This window comes from Mauremys reevesii, linkage group 12 (assembly GCF_016161935.1).
Source record: "Mauremys reevesii isolate NIE-2019 linkage group 12, ASM1616193v1, whole genome shotgun sequence".
Classification (NCBI taxonomy): Eukaryota; Metazoa; Chordata; order Testudines; family Geoemydidae; genus Mauremys; species Mauremys reevesii.
Window position 1 is genome coordinate 51,629,236 of NC_052634.1, and position 23,876 is coordinate 51,653,111.

Below are 23,876 nucleotides of genomic sequence, written 5' to 3' on the forward strand. Positions count from 1 at the left end.
CCCCTGGACCAAGTCCCTCCCCGTTTGTCTGGGCCATTGTCCTCATGGCCCTGGCCAGCCTATTTCCCTTTGCCGCTCTGAAACGTGCCCCCACGTGCAGGCCCCGGGGGAGGCTTTGGCTAGGGCGAGCGTGTCCTTGCGAGGTAACTGTCTCTCTGGAGGTGAAAGTCATCAGTGCGGGGTGCAAAGGGAAGTGGCCGTCGAAGGAGAATGCAAGGCATGTGGCGGGCAGGCCAGGGATTTCTTTGTCCCCCCTTCAAAAGGGGTCACCCTCCCCGTCGGGGAATCGAACCCCGGTCTCCCGCGTGACAGGCGGGGATACTCACCACTATACTAACGAGGAAATGGGCACTGTGAGTGGCCCCAGCTCCCACAGACCAGCTATGGTCAGCGTACACCTACACCGTCGCATGGGCCCCAGCAGGCAACAACACCCCTGGCCCTCTTCTGCTTTCCAAAGGCTTTGGCCGCAGCAACAGCCCTGGGAAAAGCCCTGGCCCTCCTCACCTGCCCTTGCCCAGCAGGACGCGTTTTCGGGCCTACACAGCTCCTCACACAACACCCGCCTGGGACCTTGCCTGCTTAGATAAAGATTGTAACTCTATGAAGTTAAGTTTTAGTCACTAGAAAGCTTGTTTTGTTTGTTTTACTTGTAATGATATCTGTGCCTTCTGTTCTTACTGATTATCATGTAATCCTGCCGGCTCGGCCCCGTGTCCAGCCGCGGGGGGGGCGCGGCTCCTGCCGGCCCAGCCCCGGGTCCAGCCGGGGGGTGGGTGCGGCTCCTGCCTGTCCGGCCCCCGGGTCCGGGTCCAGGGGGGGGGGGTGGGCGGCTTCTGCCTGCCCGGGGCCGGGTCCGGTGGGGGCGGGGTGGGCGGCTTCTGCCTGCCCGGGGCTCAGGGGCGGCTCTCGGCACCAGCAAACCAAGCTGTTGCCTAGGGCGGCCAAATCTAGGGGGCGGCAGGCTGGGCCGGTGGACCTGCCGCAGTCATGCCGGCGGGAGGTCCACCGGAGCCGCGGACGACCGGACCTGCCGCAGGCATGACTGCGGAGGGGGCGCTCGTCCCGCGGCTCGGCGGGACCTCCCGCAGGCATGACTGCGGCAGCTCAAGCGGAGCCGCCGGACCCGCGAACCGTCCGCAGCCGGGCCCGCGGGAGGTCCGCTGTTCCCGCGGCTCCGGTGGACCTCCCGCAGTCATGCCTGCGGCAGGTCCGCTAGTCCCGGGGCTCCGGTGGACCTGCCGCGGGAGCTCAACCGTTGCCGGGGGAAGAGGGGACCCGCCGCGGGACCGAGGAAGGGCGGCGCAGCACACCGCGCTGCCTGGGGCAGCCTATTTTCTAGAGCCGCCCCTGCCGGGGCTGGGTCCAGCTGGGGGGGGGGCGGCTCCTGCCTGCCCGGCCCCGGGTCCGGGTCCAGCCGGGCGGCTCGGCTCCTGCCTGCCCGGCCCCAGGGCTGGCCCCGGGTCCAGGTAGGACGGTAAGGGAACAGGGAGGGTGTGTTGGATAGAGGGCAGGGGAGTTGGGGTGGGGGAATGGATTAGTGTCGGAGCGGTCAGCGGGCAGGGAACAGGGGGATTGAACGGGGCAAGGGTCGGGGGGGAGGCAGTCAGAAAGGAGCAGGGGTTGGATGGGGCAGTGGGGGGCAGTTAGGGGTAGGGATTCCAGGGACAGTCAGGGGACAGAGAGAAGGGGTGTTTGGATGGGGTAGGGGTCCCAGGGTGCCATCAGGAATCAGAGAAGGAGTTGGATGGGGTGGCAAGGGGCAGTCGGGATAGGGAAGGGGGTGGATAGGGCATGGGTCCTGGGGTGGGGGCTGTCAAGGAACATGGCGGGGGTTGGATGGGGCAGGAGTCCCGGTGGGGGGCATGACCCCTCATGGGGTGAGGAGGAGGAGGAGGGAACCGGTTGTTAGCATTTTGGCAGCTCATCACTGGTGAAAACTATCAAGAAATGCAAATCCTCGAAGGAGCCTGTGCCAGAAACCGGGTGGTGCAGAAACCACAGCCCCATCCCCACCTCTGATCCACCCTTGGCTGGCACTGGATCATGCCCCCTGTGCCCCCAATCGGCCCCGTGAGCCCTGGGGGGCAGGGAATAGCCATGGTGCTGGGCCCCCCATCCAATTGAAGTATTCAATGTCACAGTGACCCAAGGTGTGTGGGCACAGAATGGGGATGGGGTGTGTGGGTGTCAAGAGTGGGGCTGGGGGGAGCGAGGATCAACACTTTGTCATGGGCAGATCATGTTGGTCCCAGGGTAATTTCGGGGGGGGGCTCTGATTCCCCACTCAGCCGGGGGGCTCCCCTCTGGGCTGAGGAGCCCTGGGGTGGGCGGGTGCAGGGGCTGTGTGTGTGTGTCAGGCTGGGAGCTGCCTGGGCAGAGGGGCTGGAACCAGGCGGCTCCAGGCACCAGCACACCCAGCGCCTGGTTGGGGGGACAAGCTGCAGGGGCTCTGCTGGTCGCTGCGAGGCAGCAGGCACCCCACCCTCCCCACTCTACCCCCTCCTCCCAGAGCTGGGGAGAACCCAGGAGTCCTGGCTCCCAGCCCTGCCCCTCCCCCGTATTTCCATATGGCTCCATCCAACAGCCCCCCCCCGTCCCCGAGTGGGGAGAGACGAGGCCAAGGCACACGCGAGTTCTCCTCACGAGCAGGAGAGGGGCGGGGCCGGGGCTCTCTGGGGGGCGGGATGAGGAGTTGCGCTGGGGGGGGGGGTGTCAGGTTGACCCAGGGACCCGCCCTCACCTGGGCTGGAGAGGACGGAGGCGCCCCGGGGCAGGCTGGGAGTTGTAGTTCCTGGCTCGTCTCAGAGCGGAAGTGACACGACGGTTGCTCAGGCAACGTGCCCCCTCCCGGTGCACTCTGGGAAGCGTAGTTCTCTCTCTCTCTCTCTCACACGCGGCCTCTATTGGATGAGGGGCCATAGCTCGTCACTTCGCTGCGCCCCTCCCTGCTCCCTGATTGGCGGAGAGAGCGCGGGACAGAGACTCGGCGGGTGGTGGGAGGCCCCGGTTCCCTCGCCCGGAGGTTTCACTGCCCCCCCACCTCCGCCCCCGGGCGCGCGCTGCGGCCGTTGGGATTCGAATCCCGCGTGGGATCCGGGCGGGGGGGGAGGGGGGCGCAGGGCAGAGGCAGCGCGGAGTGAAAGGGCTTCACCCCCCCCCCCAGCTGGGCCTTGGGGGGCAGCAGCGGGGGGGGGGGCTGAGCTGCCTGGGAGCAGCCCCACAAGCGGCAGCCTGGGGCCGCGGGGCTCCTCAGCCCCCCCTCCCAACCAGCCCTTGCGGAGTACTGTTAGGCCTGAATGAATATATAGCAGACAAAACAGTTATGCTAACCTGACTGAAATCAGGCTAGCAAAGGTTTTTGGTAATCCCAGAGTGGAAAAGTATTGAAAAGCAGTATTGTTTAACAGAGCCCTTGAAAACGTGTGATAAACCTGAGATAAGCCAGGGATTGCATTGCTGGCATGCCATTAGCTGTGCTAAGGACAGTGTTTGAAGAGCTGATAAGGAACTCTAGCATCCCACGGTTCAGATTCTAACTTTTTGGTTGAGTTATAGGTTTGTTTAAAAACTCCCCTGTATTTCTAACTTTTGGGTGTTGTTAAGAGATAATTAATAATCTAAAGTTGTAGACATAAAGTCTAGGCATGTGTGTATATTAAAAGTGTCTAGTTTTAAGTTGTTAAACAAAGGGGGGTGGGTTTTCCTCAAGTGAGTGATGTATGACGTAATAAAACTGTCTATATAGGCTAATGCTAAGCTGTAAAAAGGGCCTGGTTCTCACTGGAGACGAGCGGCCTTTTGTTGATGCGTGCACTTGTCAATAAAAGGCTTTTGATGGGATCTTGCTGGTGTTGACTGTCTCTCTAGCTGAACAGACAACGAATTTCGCTGTCGGGGTTAAAGTCCCCAACATCTTTGGCGACTCCGCCGGACACTTTGTCTGATTCTCCGGCAGGGGATCAGACTCTGAGGCAACGCAGCGCGCATCCTCTGGTTTAGAGGAGCCTTGCCTGGTAGTCTGATCTCTGCGTCGGTGATAAGGCGAGTTCTGTGAACCAGCTGAAGCTCGTAGAAATCCAGCAACATCCACCTACCCGTTGAGTAGGGTCAAGGTTGCCTGGGTTAGAGTCCCAGAGCAGATTGTCGGGGTTCGAGTCCCTGACAACTTAGGTCTGGGTTAGAGTCCCAGTCTAGGTCTGGGTTAGAGTCCCAGTCCAGGTTTGCGCAGGAGCCAAGTATTCTGGGTTAGAGTCCCAGCCTGGGTTTGAGTCCCAGTCTAGGTGTTCGAGTCCCCTGGAGAGGTAAGTGAGCGCTCGACGCGGGAGGTGGGGGTTAGAGTCCCTTTACCTCAACGCAGGGAAGAGGGGTTAGAGTCCCCTTACCAAATGGGACAAGTTGGCAGTAAGTGCCTGGGGGACGCCCCATTGTCTCTGATACTTAGAGATTGGAAGGAGATTTCTGGAACCGCTGGGTTGGTAAAATCTAAAATGAGAAATTTATGTCAAATTCAATGGCCTTCTTTTACTGCTCATTTGTCCCCGACTAAAGATTGGCCGGAGTGTGGAACTTTTTCCACAGAGAGGATGAACTCTTTAAGGGATATCTTGGTTGATCTTAGGCCGGGACAAATGGATTATTTATTTGTATGGTATAATTATAAACCCACGGAGGGACGAGTGGCTATTGAAGCTGTTTGTATGGAGAATTTTTGTAAAAGTTCCTTACCATATGCCTTGGAGTCACACCGGGAGGAGGACGACTTTGTTCCTGTTTGTCCCCCTGTCCGGCGGAGTGCAAGGCTTCAACAACAACAGGTTAGGGACAGTTCAGGGATAGAGGAGAATCAAGGAAGGGCTCAGGGTGATGTTGCCTCATCCTCTGAGGGATCAGGCAGCCTCATTCCCTCTATACAGCCTTCAGCCAGCCTTTTGCAAACTTGGCCAGGGGCTACTTCACACACACTCCCAATATTACAGAAGCCCTCATCCTCACCCTTGCGGTCCCCCTCTAGGTTATTTAACCCCGAGGGGAAGGATGTTTCTGAGACATCCCTGATACTACAAGCCCCATTGAGAACATATCCGGTTCCACTGGTTGCTGGGGGACATGAGATGGTTTTTACCCATACTCCGTTTGCAACTTCAGATTTGCTTAATTGGCAGCGCACTATGCCTCGTCTACGAGACAATCCTGAGGCAGTGGAAAGAATGTTTCATACAATCTTTTCCACTCATGTGCCCACTTGGGCAGATGTAAATCAATTATTAGATACTCTCCTGACAGAGGATGAAAGACAAAAGGTAAAAGAAAAATGTGCAACCCATTTGAATGCACCTTGGCCAATTGATGACCCTAAGTGGGATCCCAATAATTCAGTTCATAAGACAAGTTTGGATAATTTTTTGAAGGCTGTTCTGAAAGGCATTAAGGACGCTGGGGAAGCTACTCCAAATTGGAGCAAGGTGACTGCTTGTGTTCAGCGTCCAGATGAACACCCTTCTGATTTTTGTGCCCGCTTGATTTGTGAAATTAGAAAGCATGGGAATTTGAACCCTGAAACTGATCATGGAAAGGAGATGATTAAAATGGTTTTTATGTCACAATGTGCAGAGGACATTGCTAAGAGATTTAGAGAGCATCCAGATGGTATGCAAGGAAAAAGTTTGCCTGAGGTAGTTAGCATTGCGACTAGAGTGTTTAATGGGCGAGAAGAGCTAAAAGAGAAGGAAAGGAGAAAGGAAAAACAAAAAGATCTGAAGGATCAAGTATCCCTGTTGGCAGTGGCCATGTCGGGAGGTAGAGGAAGGGGCCGAGGCTGGAATCGTGGTTTCAGGGGAGGACGAGGGGGTAGATTCAGTAGGGGACGCGGACGAGGTGGAAGCATGAGTCCCAGTAATAATGGATGCCACTATTGTGGTGAGGAAGGACACTGGCGGAGAGAATGCCCTCTCAAACTGAAAGCGGACTGTGAACCTAAGAGAGTGGGCCAGTTCTCTGTAGAACATGAATGAAGGGAGGTGCCGCTCCCCTGGGGTTCTGAGGTTTATGAGGCTGGAATGGTACAGTTTAAGTGTGATGCACGATTTCCAGTGGTTCCCCTGAAATTAGGACAAAAGACTTTTGAATTATTAGTGGATACGGGGGCCACTCATTCAGCTATACCTGAGGGAGCGGCACCAAAAAGAAGAACTGAAAAATGCGTAATAGGAGTCACTGGAAAGTCCGAACGGCATTTCATGACAAATGACTGTATGGCTACTCTGGGTCCTATTTCAGTTCAGCATTCTTTTCTGCTAATGAATGGTCCAGTGAATTTGCTGGGAAGGGATTTGTTGTGTAAACTGCATGCTCAAATTTTTTGTACTCCTGAAAGCATCTCCCTTCGCTTCCCAGCGGAGAAAGCTTATCTGTTAATGCAGTTAACTAACAGTACTTGTGAAATGCTTCCCCTCCGAGTTCAGAACGAAGTTAACCCTATAGTGTGGGGAGGAAAGCATGATGTGGGGTTGGTAAAATCTGCCTCACCTCTGAATCCAGTGATAAAGGCTGACATGCCTCCCCCAGCTCAGAGGCAATATCCCCTTAAAATCGAGGCTATACATGGACTTGAGCCCCTTGTGCAGAATTTTAAGAACAAAGGGATTTTAGTGCCCTGTGTCTCCCCATGTAATACTCCCATTCTGGCTGTAAAGAAGCCTCAGCCTGATCCTGATGGAAAACCTGTCTATAGAATGGTGCAGGATTTAAGACTTATTAATCAGTATGTAATTCCAGAATACCCTGTGGTGCCAAACCCAAGTACTATTTTGGCAATGGTGCCACCTGAAGCAGAATGGTTTACATGTATAGATTTGACAAACGCCTTTTTCTCTGTACCAGTGGCCCCAGAAAAACAGTATCTTTTTGCCTTTACTTGGGGGGTCCCTGGCACAGCAGGACGGAGGGATGCAAGGTCTGGACCCCCGGGACAACTCACTTGGACTAGAATGCCACAAGGTTATGTGGAAGCCCCAGGTGTGTTTGCCAGGGTTTTAGCGGAGGATTTAAAAGATATCCAGTTGCCAGCTGCCTCTACCTTGGTGACTTATGTTGATGATATTTTGGTAGCCTCCAGAACTCGGGAGGACAATGAAATTGACTCTGTCTATTTACTTAATCAGTTAGCAGTGAAAGGACATAAGGTCAGTCCTACAAAGTTGCAATGGGCCCGACAAGAGGTAAAGTACCTTGGGTACACTCTTGGTCCCGGAGTGCGAAGCCTGGACTCTAAACGAATTGAAGCTATTGTTAATATTCCATTTCCTACCACTAAGAGAGGCATGCGGGGTTTTATTGGCATGATTGGATTTTGTCGCCCTTGGATTATTTCAGCTGGAGACTGGCTGAAGCCGTTACATGAATTAACTAAGGAAGAGGCTGAAGAGCCCCTCCATCCGAACCCTGAGCAAATAAGAGCCTTTAAAGCGTTAAAAGAGTCTCTTATTCGGGCTCCTGCTTTGGGGCTGCCCAACTATAGTAAGCCCTTTGATTTATATGTACATGAAGTGAAGGGGGTAGCCTCGGGAGTACTAACACAGTCATTTGGAAATGCTCCGCGACCAGTGGCATACCTTTCGGGACAGTTGGATCCGGTGGCTAGGGGACACCCCGGCTGTCTTAGGAATGTGGCCGCAGCTGCATTATTAGTGGAAAAGGCTCAAGAGATTGTTTTGGGACATTCTTTAACGGTACACACTCCCCATGCAGTGGCAAGCTTGTTAAATTCTCAACAGCACAGACATTTAACTAACCAGAGATTGTCAAAATATGAAGTGACTCTGCTAATGACTCATGGAGTAACCTTAAAGAGGTGTGCAACTTTAAACCCGGCTTCCTTGCTACCTCATGAAAATGGTCAGGAAACAGTACATGATTGTTTGCAGGTTTTGGATCAGGTATCTACTCCACGTCCTGATCTGGTCGATGTTCCTTTAATCGATCCAGAGTTGGAGTTGTTTGTAGATGGTTCTGCCTTTGTGAGAGATGGAATTCGATACTCTGGATATGCGGTTACAAATGGTCGTACAGTATTGCTAAGTAAACCTTTGTCACCAGGGACAAGTGCTCAGTCAGCTGAATTGCAGGCTTTAACAGCTGCCTGTTTGTATGCTGGACAAAAAAGGGTTAACATTTATACTGACTCTAAATATGCCTTTGGGGTGTGTCATGCTACTGGAGCCATTTGGAAGGAGAGAGGATTCATTACTTCCTCAGGCTCTCAGATTGCAAATGGGAAAGAAATAGCTGAGTTATTGCAAGCTATTCAAGCCCCTAAAGAAATTGCGGTTATTCACTGTAGGGCTCATACCAAACAGACTGATCCTGTGTCAGTAGGAAATCGTTTTGCAGATGAAGCTGCTAAGGCAGCTGCGCTACAGAATGTACAATTGACTGTGGTTTCTCCTCTTTTAACTTGGCAACAGCAAGCTCCGATTGGTGAGAAAACGCTTTGGGAAAAGTGGGGAGCTAAGCCCAACTCCATAGGACTTTGGGAATGCGATGGTCGCTATGTGTTGCCTAAGAGTTATCAGAGTGAGGTGGTGCAGCGGATTCACAGTAATACACACTTGGGGGCAAATAAAATGGCCCAAATTATTCTGAGACAGTTTGTTTCTCCAGGACTTTATGAAGTAGCTAGGAGAACGGTAGAGAAATGTGCTCTGTGCCAGCAATGCAATCCAAAAGGTGTAAACAAACAAGCACCACCTGGGGGCGCAGATGGGCTCACAGACCTATGCAACATTTACGGATTGATTTTACTGATTTGCCTCCCTCTGAAGGGAAGCGGCATTTGTTAGTTATAGTCGACCAGCTCACGGGATGGGTGGAAGCCTATCCCACAACTCGAGCTACTGCAACTGCTGTATGCAAAATTTTGCTTAATGAAGTGATCCCAAGATTTGGCCCTCCTGAGGTGATTGATTCTGACCAAGGTTCTCATTTTACAGCAAGGATTTGTAAGGAACTTACTGCAGCCATAGGTACTAAGTGGGCTTTTCATGCTCCCTGGCATCCTCAGAGTTCAGGCCAGGTGGAGCGTATGAATGGGACTTTAAAGAATCTTTTAACAAAGTTGTGTCAAGAGCTTAAGCTGAAATGGACTAAGGTTTTGCCTCTTGCACTTTATACTATTCGAACAACTCCTAATGCTAGGACTCGGCTGGCCCCCTATGAACTTTTGTTTGGGCATGTGCCTCCAATATTTGCTCCTTTGATATCAATTCCTAGTGATTCTGATATGACAAATGAAACTGAAAAATATGTGCAACAGTTACAGCGTCATCTAGTGACATTACAGCAGTACTCTGCATTTTCCCAATCCTTACCACTGTGGGAAGCTGTTCATTCTTTTTTACCAGGTGATTCTGTGTGGGTAAAAGCATACAAGAAGAATCCACTCCAACCGCAGTGGCTGGGACCCTTTGAGATTCTTTTGGTAAGCCCTACCGCTATCCGAGTGAAGGAACTACCTACTTGGATTCATCATACCAGAATCAAGAGGAGCACCGCTCGGGAACCTGACTTGATTACGGGTTCCCCAGAAGTAGACGACGTCGGACTTCGTGGGCGCCACGCATGTTCACCCCACCGTGAAAAGGGTGAACCAGAAGCAGACGACTGCCGTGCCCAGAACACATGGACTGCTACCCCTTTGGGCGACCTGCGGTTAAAACTTAAGAAGAAGCATACTGGTGCCCATTCTCCAAGGAATGGCAGCGAATAGTCGCATGGGGCATTGGTGGACTTATTTGTGTATTATTTGTTGTTTTTCCTTTATGGGGATTGGATTAATAAGGGGATATGAACATAATGCTTTTATTCGCTTTGCTCATGAAATGAAAGCCCGTATGCCAGCACTGAATAATATTTCATGTTGGGTATGCTCTTTAATGCCAGTAGATAGTCACTGAGGTCTTCCCATGATCCCCATACCTCTTAGCCCTATGAATATGACATGGACTCCTTCATGGAAGGACTCCTCAGGCTTGCAGAACTTAACCTGGGCAGATTCAGGAATCCCAATTAATAGATACCTTACGGTATGGAAGCGACCTGGTGAGTGGTGCTTCCTGGGCTCAGGGAGGGTGCCTGTAGGAGTTAGCAATTGTAAAGCCTATTTTAATGGAACTCATTTTGGTAACAATCGTGGCCCTAACTGCACTCTTATACAAGGTTTACCTCGACCTGGAAGGTCCTGGTATGTTTTCCCTGTTAACTATTGCAGCTTGTTTAATCTGTTAGTAGTGAATGCTTCTCATGTGTTTTTTAAAATACGCTGCATTATAGCTCCAGATCTGTCATATACTAATTGCACTGCATCTTTGAGGTATTCAAAGATCATTCACATACACTGCATAAAAAAACATTCTTTTAACTCTTCTGGCACTGAGTATTCGGTGTGCCACTGTACTGATAATGCTCCAAATAGTTTTCATGGTCTCTCAGCCTGGACTGGATGGTATTATAAATCCTAACATACTGCATTTGCTATATCTAATCCCTTGTTTGGAGTTTATTGGGTTTGTGGAGAAAAGGCTTATTTAAGCTTGCCTGTTTCTTGGAAGGGGTCATGCTATTTGGCCTGGTTAGAACCCCCTGTTTTATATCGAGATCGCCTTCCTTCTGGACATTTAAGAAATGTGCGCGAAGCTAGGGAAGACGTAGACAGGTCTCGACCCCTTACCTGGAAAGCACTTAATGATTGGACGGGAGCATGTGCAGCCCTTTTTTTTGCATGTGGAGGTGCTACTTATCGCATAGGGGAAGGTGTAATGAGATTACAGGGAGTGTTAGAAACAATGGCTAATTCCACTGGTGAAGCCCTCATTGATCTGGCCACCGAGCAACAACAAATTAGGCATATGGTTCTTTAAAATAGAATGGCTTTGGATATTTTGTTAGCTTCACAAGGAGGGACATGTGCCTTAATAGGACAAGACTGTTGTGTGTATATTCCTGATGTTTATAACACTACATGGGAGAGAGCGAAACATCTTGAAGCAATAGCAAGGGATCTTGGTGGAGAGCAATCTAGGTGGAACTCCTGGTGGAGTGATTTATTTAGCTGGTTGCCTGACGTAGGTGGATGGCTACATAATTTGCTTAGAAGTGCTGCTATTATTATTTGTGGATTTTTGTTGCTTTATGTACTCATAAGGTGCGGATGTTGTGTGGGTGCACAACTATGTAAACAATGCCCCAGGGTTACACATACCGGTAGGGTAGTAACCCCCCGATATATATAAATGAATATGTGTTCCAAGAGTCCCGTTGGTCCTCTAGGGACAAAGGGGGGATTGTTAGGCCTGAATGAACATATAGCAGACAAAACAGTTATGCTAACCTGACTGAAATCAGGCTAGCAAAGGTTTTTGGTAATCCCAGAGTGGAAAAGTATTGAAAAGTAGCATTGTTTAACAGAGCCCTGGAAAACGTGAGACAAGCCTGAGATAAACCAGGGATTGCATGGCTGGCATGCCATTAGCTGTGCTAAGGACAGTGTTTGAAGAGCTGATAAGGAACTCTAGCATCCCACGGTTCAGATTCTAACTTTTGGTTGAGTTATAGGTTTGTTTAAAAACTCCCCTGTATTTCTAACTTTTGGGTGTTGTTAAGAGATAATTAATAATCTAAAGTTGTAGACATAAAGTGTAGGCATATGTGTATATTAAAAGTGTCTAGTTTTAAGTTGTTAAACAAAGGGGGGTGGGTTTTGCTCAAGTGAGTGATGTATGACGTAATAAAACTGTCTATATAGGCTAATGCTAAGCTGTAAAAAGGGCCTGGTTCTCACTGGAGACGAGCGGCCTTTTGTTGATGCGTGCACTTGTCAATAAAAGGCTTTTGATGGGATCTTGCTGGTGTTGACTGTCTCTCTAGCTGAACAGACAACGAATTTCGCTGTCGGGGTTAAAGTCCCCAACAGTACCCCACCGCTGTGATCCTCCTGCCAGCCCCGCCCCCGGTGTCCCCTCCCCCACCCTGTCTGCTCTGCCCGGCCTTTCCCTTCACCCCCCACTTCGCTGGGGGGAGGGAGAGCTCAGTGGTTTGAGCGTTGGCCTGCTAAACCCCAGGTTCTGAGTTCAATCCTTGAGAAGGCCCCTTAGGGATCTGGGGCAAAAATTGGTCTTGCTAGTGAAGGCAGGGGGCTGGACTCAATGACCTTTCAAGGTCCCTTCTAGCTCTAGGAGATTGGTATATCTCCAATTATTACCTTTATTGCCCCGACCTCCTCCTCCCCCTCAGCATCCCACCCCTAATTGCCTCCAGCCCATTTCCCCATAGCTGGGCCCCACTTTCCCATCCCCCCACCGGCCGAGTCCATCCCCAGGGTGGGGGGTTCCTCAGCTCCAATCTCTGCTGCCCCCCAACCTGCCGGGTTCCCCTTTTCAGCCACTGTAGGGTCCTCCAACCCACCCCCACGCATCCACTCTGGGCTCTCTAAATCCCACCTTCCCACAATGCACCTTGGTAACCCCACCCTCCTCTATCCCTAATCCCCCTAGTCCGCAGTCAAGAACCGGGGCTGGGAGTGGGGCCGTTGCTTGCTGGGGAAAGGGGGTCGAGGCCGAGCTGGGAGCCAGGGGGCCAGACTGAGGGTGGGGTTGGGGAAGAACTGGGGCAGAGTGGGGCTGAGTGGTGCTCCCTCCATAGGGGCTGGCTCAGGCCCTGAGGTGCCCCCATGCATGTTCCTCTGTGTCCCCCTAGGAGTCATGCCCCACATTTTGGGAACTACTGAACCCTACTCGCTAATCAGGGGCTAGTGATGCCAAAGCCCAGGGAAAGGGAGAACAAGCGCGGGGCCCCTAGCACTGGAGCCATGTGAGGGGCTGCAGGAGAGGGGCAATGGCTGGTGGCACAGGGAGTTAAGGGCAAAGGGGGCACAGGAGGGGGCAGGACTTAGGGGTGAAGGAGGCGCAAGGGTTGGGAGTGCAGGAGCTAGCGGTAAAGGGGGAGGGGGATCATCCAGGGGCAATGGGGAAGTGCCAAAGTACAAGCTTTGCCCAGGGCACCATTTTCCCTAATGCTGGACTGAGCAAACAATTGGAAATGACCCTTCAGTGAGACCAGAACCATCATGTAGAAAAGCCCCTTTGTTAAGTGGTGGTGGCTGAGGGCTTAGGGAGATGGGTTAAACAATAACAGGCATTTTTCTGTGGAGGTTTGATTCTTGCCTGTTAGGCAAGGCTGGTGTGTGGTGTCTCCATGGCTGCACTTTCAGTGTCTGATCTGCCACAGGGAGCCAAGTCTAGACATATTCAGAGGTTCTATGCCAGGGTTTCTCAAACTTCCTTTCACTGCAACCCCCTTCTGCCAAAAAAAACCTCACTACATGGCCCTGGAAAGAGGGATCAAGCACCAAGCCCCTCCCCACTGAGCAGAGGCAGGGGAGACAAAGCCTGAGCTCTGCCCCAGTTAGGGGAGGGCAAATCCAGAGCTTGAGGGATTCAGACCTGGGTGGTGGGGCTCAGACTTTTGGCTTCAGCCTCAGGCACCAACAAGTCTAATGCCAGCCCTGGCAATCCCATTAAAACAGGGTCACATCTCACTTTGGGGTCCTGACACACAGCTTGAGAACCACTGCTCTATGTTGATGGGAGAGAGTTTTCTGTGGGTGCAGTTAATCCACTTCCCAAGAGGTGGCAGCTATGTCAGTGGGAGAAGCTATATCGGTGGGTGTGCAAGCTGTGGTGTTTACCACATTTAAGAAGTTTAATCAAACCCCATTTTTAAAACCACCTGTGGTCTGGGAATGGCAAAGGACCTCGATGAAGCAGGGTTTGTCCTTCAAAGTTCTGAAAATCACAATTCTCTATTCAGCTCATTGTGCTGGTATAGCTCAGTGGTAGAGTGGTTGATTGCAGCTCCAGTGATCCTCAGTTTAAACCCCAGTGTTCTCTTATAACCTTCTTTCCTTTTTTTAAAAAAGGAAAACATTTCATTCCATTCTCCATTCTGTTCAGGGCTCCTCTATGCAGGAGTGCTTGATATGAATGTAAACACTCAAGATTTTGCTGTCCAAATGCATAAAAACCTAGAAGCTGTCCATCAGCTGAAATCAGTTCCAATCCTCTAAGTGTCTAGTTTATTTTTCATCAATTAAACAAAGGTATCATATGAATGCACATTTGCAGATCCCTCTTCTCCAGGAGCTATGTTGTGCAGAAGAACAAGAACCACATACAGCTGTAGTTCAGGAGTCTGATGACAAATGTTCTGAGGGCTGGAAAAAATGCCTTCTAGTGAGCTATTGAACAAGCTCAACCTGTTTAGCTTATCAAAAGAAGATTGAAAGTTGACTTCATTGAAGTGTTGAAGGGCCTTAATGGAGAGAAAAGGTTGTGTATTAAAGGGCTCTTTAATCTAGCAGAGAAAGGAATAACAAGACCCAGTGGCTGTAAGGTGAAAAGAGACAAATTCATATTACAAATAAGACACAAATATTCAACAGCGAGGATGATTCACCACAGGAACAAGCTACCAAGGAAAGTGGTGGATTCACCATCTCCTGATGTCACTTAATGAAGACTAGATGCCTTTCTGGAATGTGTTTGCTCCAAAAGTAGCTATTGTGTCATACAGGAGGCCTGTGATATGCAGGGGGTCAGATTAGATGCTCTAATGGTATTTCTGGCCATAAAGTCGACTAATTTCTGAAAAACTGAGTGTAGCATTGGGAGCAGCATCTGATGTTTTCCTGTCTAGCCGGCTTGCTGCCTAGAACGAATGCTCCTTGAGTGGGGTGATCCACAGGGAGTAGCTCAAACCTCCAAAGTGCCTGGGCAGGGGCAGGACATTAGCACAGCAAGGGAGGGGTGTGGCAGTGACATCACAAAGGCCTTTTGCAGGACCTCAGACTATTGGTCAAAGGTGGTGGGGAGGTGGTGACCTCACAGAGAGATGCTGACATCAGCCAGGCAGGACAGGGGCGAGGGGCCAGGGAAACCTCAGAGACCCCTGTGGCTTTGCTTCAGCAAGTCTCCTTCTCCAGGTCTCTCTTGGAGGAGTGAGAGAGTATTCGGGTTCATGGACGTGAGCACCAGGAGGAACCTCTTTCGAGTTTTCTCCTTCCCTTTTAGTGATTTTACTAGAAAACAGCCGTCCCTGTTTAGAAGGTAAGAGCCTCCTCGAGGTTTGAAACCTGTTCGGTCTGATTCATCAGGTGACAGTTGAATTCTAGGCATGGAAAACACGAGCTTAAGGAGGCAGAATTTTATTTCACACTTGGGATTATGTCCCATAGAATCAGTGGGGACATTAGGGTTTGTCCTTTTTGTTTCACCTTTTCCTCCATCCCTCCCTCCCTCCTTTCTCTTCATCTCTTGCTTCTTTTGTCCTTTCACCTGTTCCCCTCCCAACAGCAGGAACGGTGTGTGTGTGTGTGTGTGTGTGTGTGTTTTGCTGGGGAGTGCTCTGCAGCTCCCACTGTGAGAGGTCCACCGAAAAATGTGGGGCTGAAATAGTGCTCGGGCAGTGATCCGCACCGGTGACCTGGGCCATCCTTTGGACTCTCTGGTGAGAGCCCTCAGCCTCCCGTCCTCAGTCTCTACCCTGATTGGCTGAGCAGGGGGTTATTGACAGGGAGGAGATTCTGGTCCTTGCTGTTCTCTTTTAAGACCAAGTAAATAAGTCATAACCAGTTCTATGTTTGATGAATTTTGCTGCTTCTCTGCATTAATGGTCTCTGAGCAGTTCATGATTCTCTCTAACCTTGAAGTTCTCCTCAAATACTTGCTGAATAATTACTGTGCACTGTTGTTGGTCTGGAGCTCATCTGAGAGCACTTTATTCAGGTCATTCAATGTGTGAAATTCAAGATCTGATGGTTAGTTTGAAAATCAGGGCTCTTGGGTCCTGTTCCCAACTCTGCCACTGGCTGGCTGGGTGACCTGAGACTAGTCAATTCTCCTGTCTCAGCCTGAGCTTCTCCCTCTTTCAAGTAGGGATAATAATGATCCGCTCCTACCTACCTCACAGTGGGTGGAGGACGGGGATCCATTGGAGCGTGTCACTAGGAGTAGTGCATAACATGAGGTGTCCTATCATGGTTACTCCGATCGCATTATGACATAATAGAATACCTGAAATAGTCTATTTGATTTGTATTTTTTTATTTTGCAATTGTTAAGAGCAGCAACTACTTAGCTCAGACTGAAGCATCTTATCTAATGTTTGTGATCTAAGTGTCTCCCCCTCTGTGTGTGATGAGACAATTTAACACACTCTGACAAACAGGAGATGCTTTTGTTTGGCAACAAAATATTTTTGCAAAGAACTTTCATCCCACTTGTTTTGATTTTGAGAAACAAACTGGTTTAGTCTGAAGGGGATTTTCTGACATTGAGCAGGCGCAGTGTGTCCCATGACACCCGCCCACTATACAGTGGCCCCTGCTGAGGGCGCCCTGGCTGCAGCTGCAGCTGGTTCTGCTGGCGCCCTGTGGTTGCCCTCGTTCGGCCAGGAACAAGCCTCAGGTGAGCTGAAAAGAATCCTGTCCAACTGAGTCTGGCAGCCGCCATCATGTAGCCAGAAGTCCCCACACCTGCCGGGGAAACAAACTAGCCACCAGAAAGTGGTCCATTGTCTCACGCGGTGCCAGAGCCTGACACAGCACCCGTGGGCAACCTTTGCTCTGCACATGCCGGCCGTGCACACGCTGGCCGGTTCCCATGAAAGATGTGTCACTGCACATCTCGGTACTTAAAAGGTACCTGTGCCACTGGCAGTGAGTTCTGGGGACAGTTGCTCACTTTCAGTGAATGTAACTGTATGTGCAGCTCTGTGCAGTCATATTTGATAGAAGTTTGGTAATTATATTATACAAGAGGGTCAGATAAAGTGGCTACTACCACCACTATGTTTTGTCCCGAGAAGCCTTTACAGACATTCTGAGGGGAAATGGGCCCTTTGCCCACAGAAATAGTCTATAGGGGACGGCTGCAGGCAGCAGGCGGAGAGATAATCTCATCAAAATGATTTGACTCCTGGGTAATGTAAGCAAAATCACTAAAGGAATGTCCGAGCTTTCTATTGGCACTTAACTTGCCTGCCCCTGGCTGGCTCTGGTTGTACAAGATGGACGTGTAATCGGGGTTCAGTTGTGTAAAAAAGAGTAATCGCAGTGCAAGGGATGTTAGGCAAAAGAGAACTTTGTGTGTGATGATGTAAGGTTTTAAGGACCTAAACTGACACTCATGGTTTGTAAAACTCTTGTTTTGAAGGTTTAAGATGAATTGGTTTGGTTCTGCTTTTTTGGGATTTTTATATAATGCCTCTGAAAATCCATTTGAATCATTCAAAGTGGCAAAACTGCCAGACACCTTTTGCCAGACACAGGTAACTAGTGTTGTTTGGGTTTGGGATTTAGCATTTAACCCTTAAGGCACCTCACTACTCTATAAAGTTCAAGACCAAAGTTATGGCTGTAGTAAGGGGCAGCCAGAACCAGAAGGATGAAGAAAGAAACATTAGTTGGACAGACGGACGGATGGACAAACCGAATAATTAAGCCTCTGTTTAAAAAAATCCACAAAAACGCTTAAAAACATTAAAAGGAAAAAAGGGGCAAAATGTTTCCCCGTTTACCAAAAACCCTCAGCCTAGCTCTGCCCTTGGGGTTTGGGGGTGGGGGCACCGATAGCAGGGTTTGCCTAGGGCGCCAGGTGCTGGCAGCTAGTCTAGGGCTGCCCCTGCCCAGAGGCCTTTATTCCTCCAGCCTGCAAGGACAGAGGGGGTGTCAGGAAGTTGCCCCTTCAATCCCACTCACAAAACCCCTTCTGAGGAAAGGCAAAATCCTGAAGAGAAAAAGTGACATCAAGAAGGACTCCAGAGACAGAGCTTTTTAAGACCTTGGGGAATAGTTGAGTGTGTGACCAGGGACTTGAACCCTGGACCCTCAGATTAAAAGTCCGATGTGCTGCCAACTGAGCTAGCCAGGCTCACAGAGAGAGTAAGTCAGTTTATGCAGAGGAGAAACTACGGAAGAAAAAGAGAGCAGGAAACAATAGAGGAAACCTGCTGGTCTCTCTCTCTCTCTTCCCAGCCCTAGCCCTGGCCTGCTCCTCCCGCCAGCGCCCTGAGGCATTTTGCCAGCACCATGCCCCAGTCAGCTCCTCCCTCCCCAGACGCTGGCAGGCCCAGCTCAGGAACCTGGCCGCTCTTACAGCCGCCTCTTCCGCCCTGACCAAGAGGGAGGAGGATTGAGTCTCCCTCCCTCAGGCCTGTGCCTCAGCATTCCTGGGGAAAGATCAACGCCACCAAAGTGGCTTTGGGCCAGTAGGTCAACCAAGAGGGCGGCCTCCTGTGCCTGGCTGCAGCCCAGCTGCAGAACTCCAAGTAAACCCAGGAGACAGCCCCCTTGGTTGACCTACTGGCCCAAAGTCACGTTGGCCATGTTGGTCTTTCCCCAGGAATGCCGAAGGGCGGGCCTGGGTGGGGGTGTGTGTGCAATGTCACACCCTCCTCCTGAACTTACTGCCAGAGGCTTGGACACTGTCCATGGTGGAGACGGTACACCTAAAATCCCTGCTTGTCTCTGGTCACACCCCCTTTCAGTACCTTTAAACTGTATGATATCCTACATGGGTGTTCTAGCAAGGTACGGGGTTCCTGGTCCCCGGCTGCCTGAAAACATGTTGGGGGGTGGTATTGCTAACAGAGTCCAGACAGCAATATCTGTTAACGTGTAGGTGTCTTGGCATTTAGCCACCAATGTGCCTCGGTTTCCCCTCCCACACAGCAGCGTAGGCCTGTTATGCTTTTGCTGCTGTGCCAAGCTTCCAGCCTGTTTACAGGTATGAGATGAAAAGAAACAATTCTTGTGGGACTGTCTTGTCACCATCCCTAGCATGTATAAAAGGTTTTTTTTCCCCACAAATCAGGTATGTCCCACACCTTTAAAGAGTTTACCACTAGTATTAACTCCTTGGGCTTGATGACGTAGCAAAAGACCCCCAGATTAACAGCAAATCTACGGCGGACAGGTTTTGTTCACACAATTTAGCTTGTTTAGTGTCTATTACATTTCCCAATTCCTTTGTGTACCCTCGTAAGTGCTCTGATGCAGATTGTTCTGCCTCTTTGGAGAAGGTTTTAAATTCAGGCATGTGTTTGAGGTGTTGGCAAGGAAGGGTGCACTGCAACCATGCCTGCCCTTGGCCCAAATCACATATTCCTTCAAAGCTTGTCATGGCTTTTCCCCTCTCCCACGTATCTAACAAATCTCTCATTTCATTTACATAAACCACATTACTGAATCCAGATCCCCTCTTAAGACTCCTGAATTTAACCCTGTAGGTTTCAGGTGTCATCTGAAACTGTTTTAAAACTAGTTCCTTACATTTACCATAGTTTGTAGCATCATCAATAGGCATCTCATTCAATATGTCCATAGCTCTTCCAGTCAATTTGGCTACCAATGTGACCATTTTTTGATCACCAGGGATTTCACAGAGGTGCAGAGTCTCTCAAAGGTGATGAAATAATCAGCAATATCACTGGATTCATCATACTGTGGACATAGTCACTCCCATTTGTGGATTTTTGGGGAAGTGCAGCCAGCTGCTGGAGGGTTTTGTCTCTTCCACTCCATAACAGCCAGTCCATGCTTCTGGGCCTCAATTTGGGCCTCTATTTCTCTGTCTCTTAACTCCAGGGCTCTTGTGTGAGCAGCTCCCTCCCTGGCTGCCTCTGCTTCCATAGCCCTTCTGTGCACAGGTGCCTCTGCTTCTTTGAGCTTCAATTGAAACTCCTGGTCCTTTGCCTTCTCTTCTGCTTCCAGTCTGGCCAGCTCTAGTTAAGTAGCTGCCTCACTGGTGGTCATTTTCCTGCTTTCTTGTGCTGAGACACCCCCTCTGCAGTTCACTGAAACTGGGATGCACTCAGCTCAGGGGCTTCTTAGTTAATAGAGACTTTCCCAGCGCCCAGTGTTCAGCCTGTCTGGGCAGCAACTTGCAACCTGTGCAGTTCCAGCTTCTTCTGCTCTTCACTCTTCATTAGTTTGCTTATTTTTCTTTCCCTATTTCCCTAACCCGAAAGGAGCAAACAGAAAATCATAAACCAGTAACCACTTTGTCTGTTCTCTAGCCACCACACCCAACTCACTACCAGTCTCTCCAAGCAATCAGCTATGAGTCTGGAGGTCAGGACTGGGATAGCAGGGGCTGCAGGTCGGGAGTGAGGGGCACCAGCAGAGCTGTGAGTCTGGAGGTCAGGACTGGGATAGCAGGGGCTGCAGGTCGGGAGTGAGGGGCACCAGCAGAGCTGTGAGTCTGGAGGTCAGGACTGGGATAGCAGGGGCTGCGGGTCGGGAGTGAGGGGCACCGGTAGATCTGAGGGAAGCCCAGGGGGCTGCAGGTTGGGAGTGAGAGGCACCAGCCACGCAGTGACTGGGGAGCAAAGTGGGGAGCCAAGGGGGCTGCGGGTCAGGAGTGAGGGGCACCGCTATAGCTGGGGGGAACCCAGGGGGCTGCGGGTCGGGAGTGAGGGGCACCAGCAGACCTGTGAGTCTGGAAGTCAGGGCTGGGATAGCAGGGGCTGCAGGTCGGGAGTGAGGAGCACCAGCCGCTCAGTGACTGGGGAGCTCAGCGGGGAGCCCAGGGGGCTGCGGGTTGGGACTGAGGGGCACCAGTAGGGCTGGGAGTGAAAACTGTGCAGTTCAGAATGTGAATAGTGACCTCGTCTCCTTCCTGCACCTGCTCTACATTGCTCCACAGCAGCTTCTCCACCTGCAGAGTCACCCCAGCACTGCAGTGCAGCCGCCCAGGGTTCAGCAGGGGCCCTGGCAAGGACCGTGGGTGCAGCTAACAGCCCGGTGTGCCTGGCAGTGAGGCAGCTGTAAAAAAGCAACACCCCCCCCCCAGAAGTACAAAGACTGAATTCCCCAACTTTAACATCATGACCCTGTGTAGAAAGCCACACGTGTCAGTTGTATTTTCACAGGGAGAGGCAAAAATCAAGTGACACCAATTTTTAAGTTGAGTAAATAAAGTTGAGGAGATAGTTATTAACCTCACAAAAATACACTAAAGATCCCTCAACATAACACCTGAAGGTGAAATATGGACAGAGACAAACCTTGTCAGCAAAGGCTCATTTCCCAAACGATCCTCAAAATGTTACTAATTCCCACCCCTCCTCCACAGGAGCTCTGTGCAGTGCAACTGTTCTGCAGGCAGCTTCCCATTAAATACTGTTGTGGGACATTCCCAGGCCTGGAAATGTACCAACGACAGAATTTGAAGAGCAAACCTGGCTCCCCGCACCAGGCGGGATTTGAGTGTTTTGTCCCTGTCACTTAGAGTTTGTCAATATTACAGACACCAGGGGCAGGACTCCAGGCTCTGCTTGAGGGATCCTGGCACAGGGGCTGCAGGAGGGAGGGGGGCAGAAAGGATTGCAGGTTCTGACCTGTGCTCTGGAGAGGAGGTAATAATTGAAGAGGGTGTTTTTGACTATTCCCCTGCCTCAGGGTCCCCAGGGCTAGAATTCTACATTCCACAGGGCCAAATAAGGGGGTGATGCCATGTGGTCAATGAAAACCAGTGCTCCAGGTGAGGTTTGAACTCACAACCCCAGCATAGCTCCTCTCAGCACTGCTCTGTAAATACTACGCGCTAACCAATTGCACCACTAGAACACCTGTTAATTATAATTCTGAGACCCCCCTAGGCTGATACAGGCGAGGAGTGACCCCCAAACAGTCTCAGTGGAGGTGAGAGTCGGCAGCGACAAGTGTTGTACTCGGTGGGGTGGATCCTTCTTAATGGTTCCAGGCACCATTTGACACCTTGTGGTCCCACCAGGAGCAGAACAGGCTCCCTAAAAGCAGGGCCGCCCAGAGGATTCGAGGGCTTGCAGCAAAGCGGGGGAGCAGACATAAAAAAGGTGCCACCCACTGTGGCGCTTGTACTCACTGGGTGACGTCCGAGTCTTCAGTGGCAGCGGGTCCTTCACTCGCTCCGCGTCTTCGGCAGCACTGAAGGACCCGCTGCGGAAGTGTTGCCGAAGACCCGGACTGCTGCCGGGTGAGTAAAAATTAAAAAGGCGCCTCTAGCCAGGGAAGGGATTCTCGGCCAGGGCTTGTGGGGCAAATTGCCCCACTTGCCCCCCGCACTTGCCCTGCCTAAAAGTAGCAGCCACCAGAGCCCAAACAGTAGCCCCACCCCTTCCACTCGAGGCCACGCCCCTGCCCTCCCTTCTCCCCAAGGCCCCGCTCCTACGCTGCCTCTTACCTCAAGACCCCTCCTCCCGCCCACTGCTCTCCGCCCCCTTCCCACCCTCACTCGCCCTTACGGTCATTACAAAGTGGCAAGGCAGAGCCCTCCCATTTTTAAAAGCCCTGGGGTGTTGTTCCCCCCTGTTCAGGCACCCCTGGGGCCCTGCACTTCACACAGCTCTCCCTGATTTCAGCTGTTAGTGAGGGAGCCTCACTGCTAGCGCAGACTCGGCAGTTCATTGCATGAGAGACACTGTCCCAAAGCAGGACTAATGCTTAGTGCTGGTTATCAGTGATTTCAGATCTGTTGGTCTGCAGCAAGACTCTACATTGAGTCTTAATCAGCTCTGTTATTACACAGGGAAGAACAAAAGGGTCAAATGGGGCCTGGAACCCTTAAGAAGAATCCACCCCACCGAGTACAACACTTGTCGCTACCTGCTCTCAGCTGCACTGAGAATGTTTTGGGGTCACTCCTCGCCTGTATCAACCTAGGGGGTCTCAGAGAATGATAGCTAGCAGGTGCTCCAGTGGCGCAATTGGTTAGTACACAATACTTATAGGGCAGTGCTGAGAGGAGCTATGCTGAGGTTGTGAGTTCAAGCCTCACCTGGAGCACTGGTTTTCATTAGCCAAATGGCTTCACCCCCTTATTTGGCCCTGTGGAAAGTAGAATTCCAGCCCAGGGGACACTGACAAAGGGAAGAGTCAAAAACACCCCCTTCACCTATTACCTCCTCTCCAGAGCACAGGTCAGAATCTACAATCCTTTCTCCCCCACCAACCCCTGTGCCAGGATCCCTCAAGCAGAGCCTGGAGTCCTGCCCATCCTTGACCCCTGAGCCTGGAGGGAGAGGAGCAAGGAGCCATTGTCAGAGGGCTCCCACTTCCCTGGCTCTTGTCACACAGACAGCAAGCAGCAAAAGACCAGAAGCGCAGACAAAGGGATGTTTACTGGGGTTAGTTTCCCAGCAAGCAGATTCCGAAACCCTTCACACCAGTCGGGCTTATCTCTATAGACCGACAGAGTCTGTTCCCCAGTGTCCCCCTTCCCAGCTCTGACACCGCAGTTCTTAAAGTCTAGGCCTGCACAGGCAGCCTGAATATCTCTATTCTAACAGCCATCGGTCCCTGTGGGAAAATGATCTATTCAGGGTTGTCCCTAGACATTTTGGTGCCCTACATAGCACCCCTGTCCCCCAGCCCGAGCTGGCAGAGCGGAGCGGGCTGGGGCCAGGTCACTCCACTTCCTGCCGCCCAGTAATTGCAGAGCAGGCCTGACCCCACACTCACGGGGCGGCGGGAAGTGGAGTGATCCAGCCCCAGCCTGCTGCACTCTGCTCCCAGCCTTGGAACTTGGGAAATGCCCCAGCACTCACCAGTGGCGCGGCTGGGAGCTGGTGGAGCAGACCAGGCTGGGGCCAGGTCGTTCCATTTCCCACCACTCGGTGAGTGCTGGGTGCGCCTGATCCCTCCTGCCGTCCACCGGGGTGTAACTCAGGGGAAGGAGCGGAGTGGGGGGTGGATGGAGTGGAGCGGGGGGGGGGGAAGAGGGGGGGGCAGACCAGGGGTGGGGGGCTGTGGGAAGAGGTGGAGCAGGGGCAGGGGCAGCTTTCCT

At 51.4% G+C, this 23,876-nt stretch overlaps 1 non-coding gene across 1 annotated transcript; it reads right to left on the reverse strand.

Moving 5' to 3' along the window:
* Window positions 1–271: 271 nt before the first annotated feature.
* On the reverse strand, window positions 272–343 carry TRNAD-GUC. The gene has a single exon. It is a non-coding gene; the product is annotated as a tRNA-Asp (tRNA).
* Window positions 344–23,876: the final 23,533 nt, after the last annotated feature.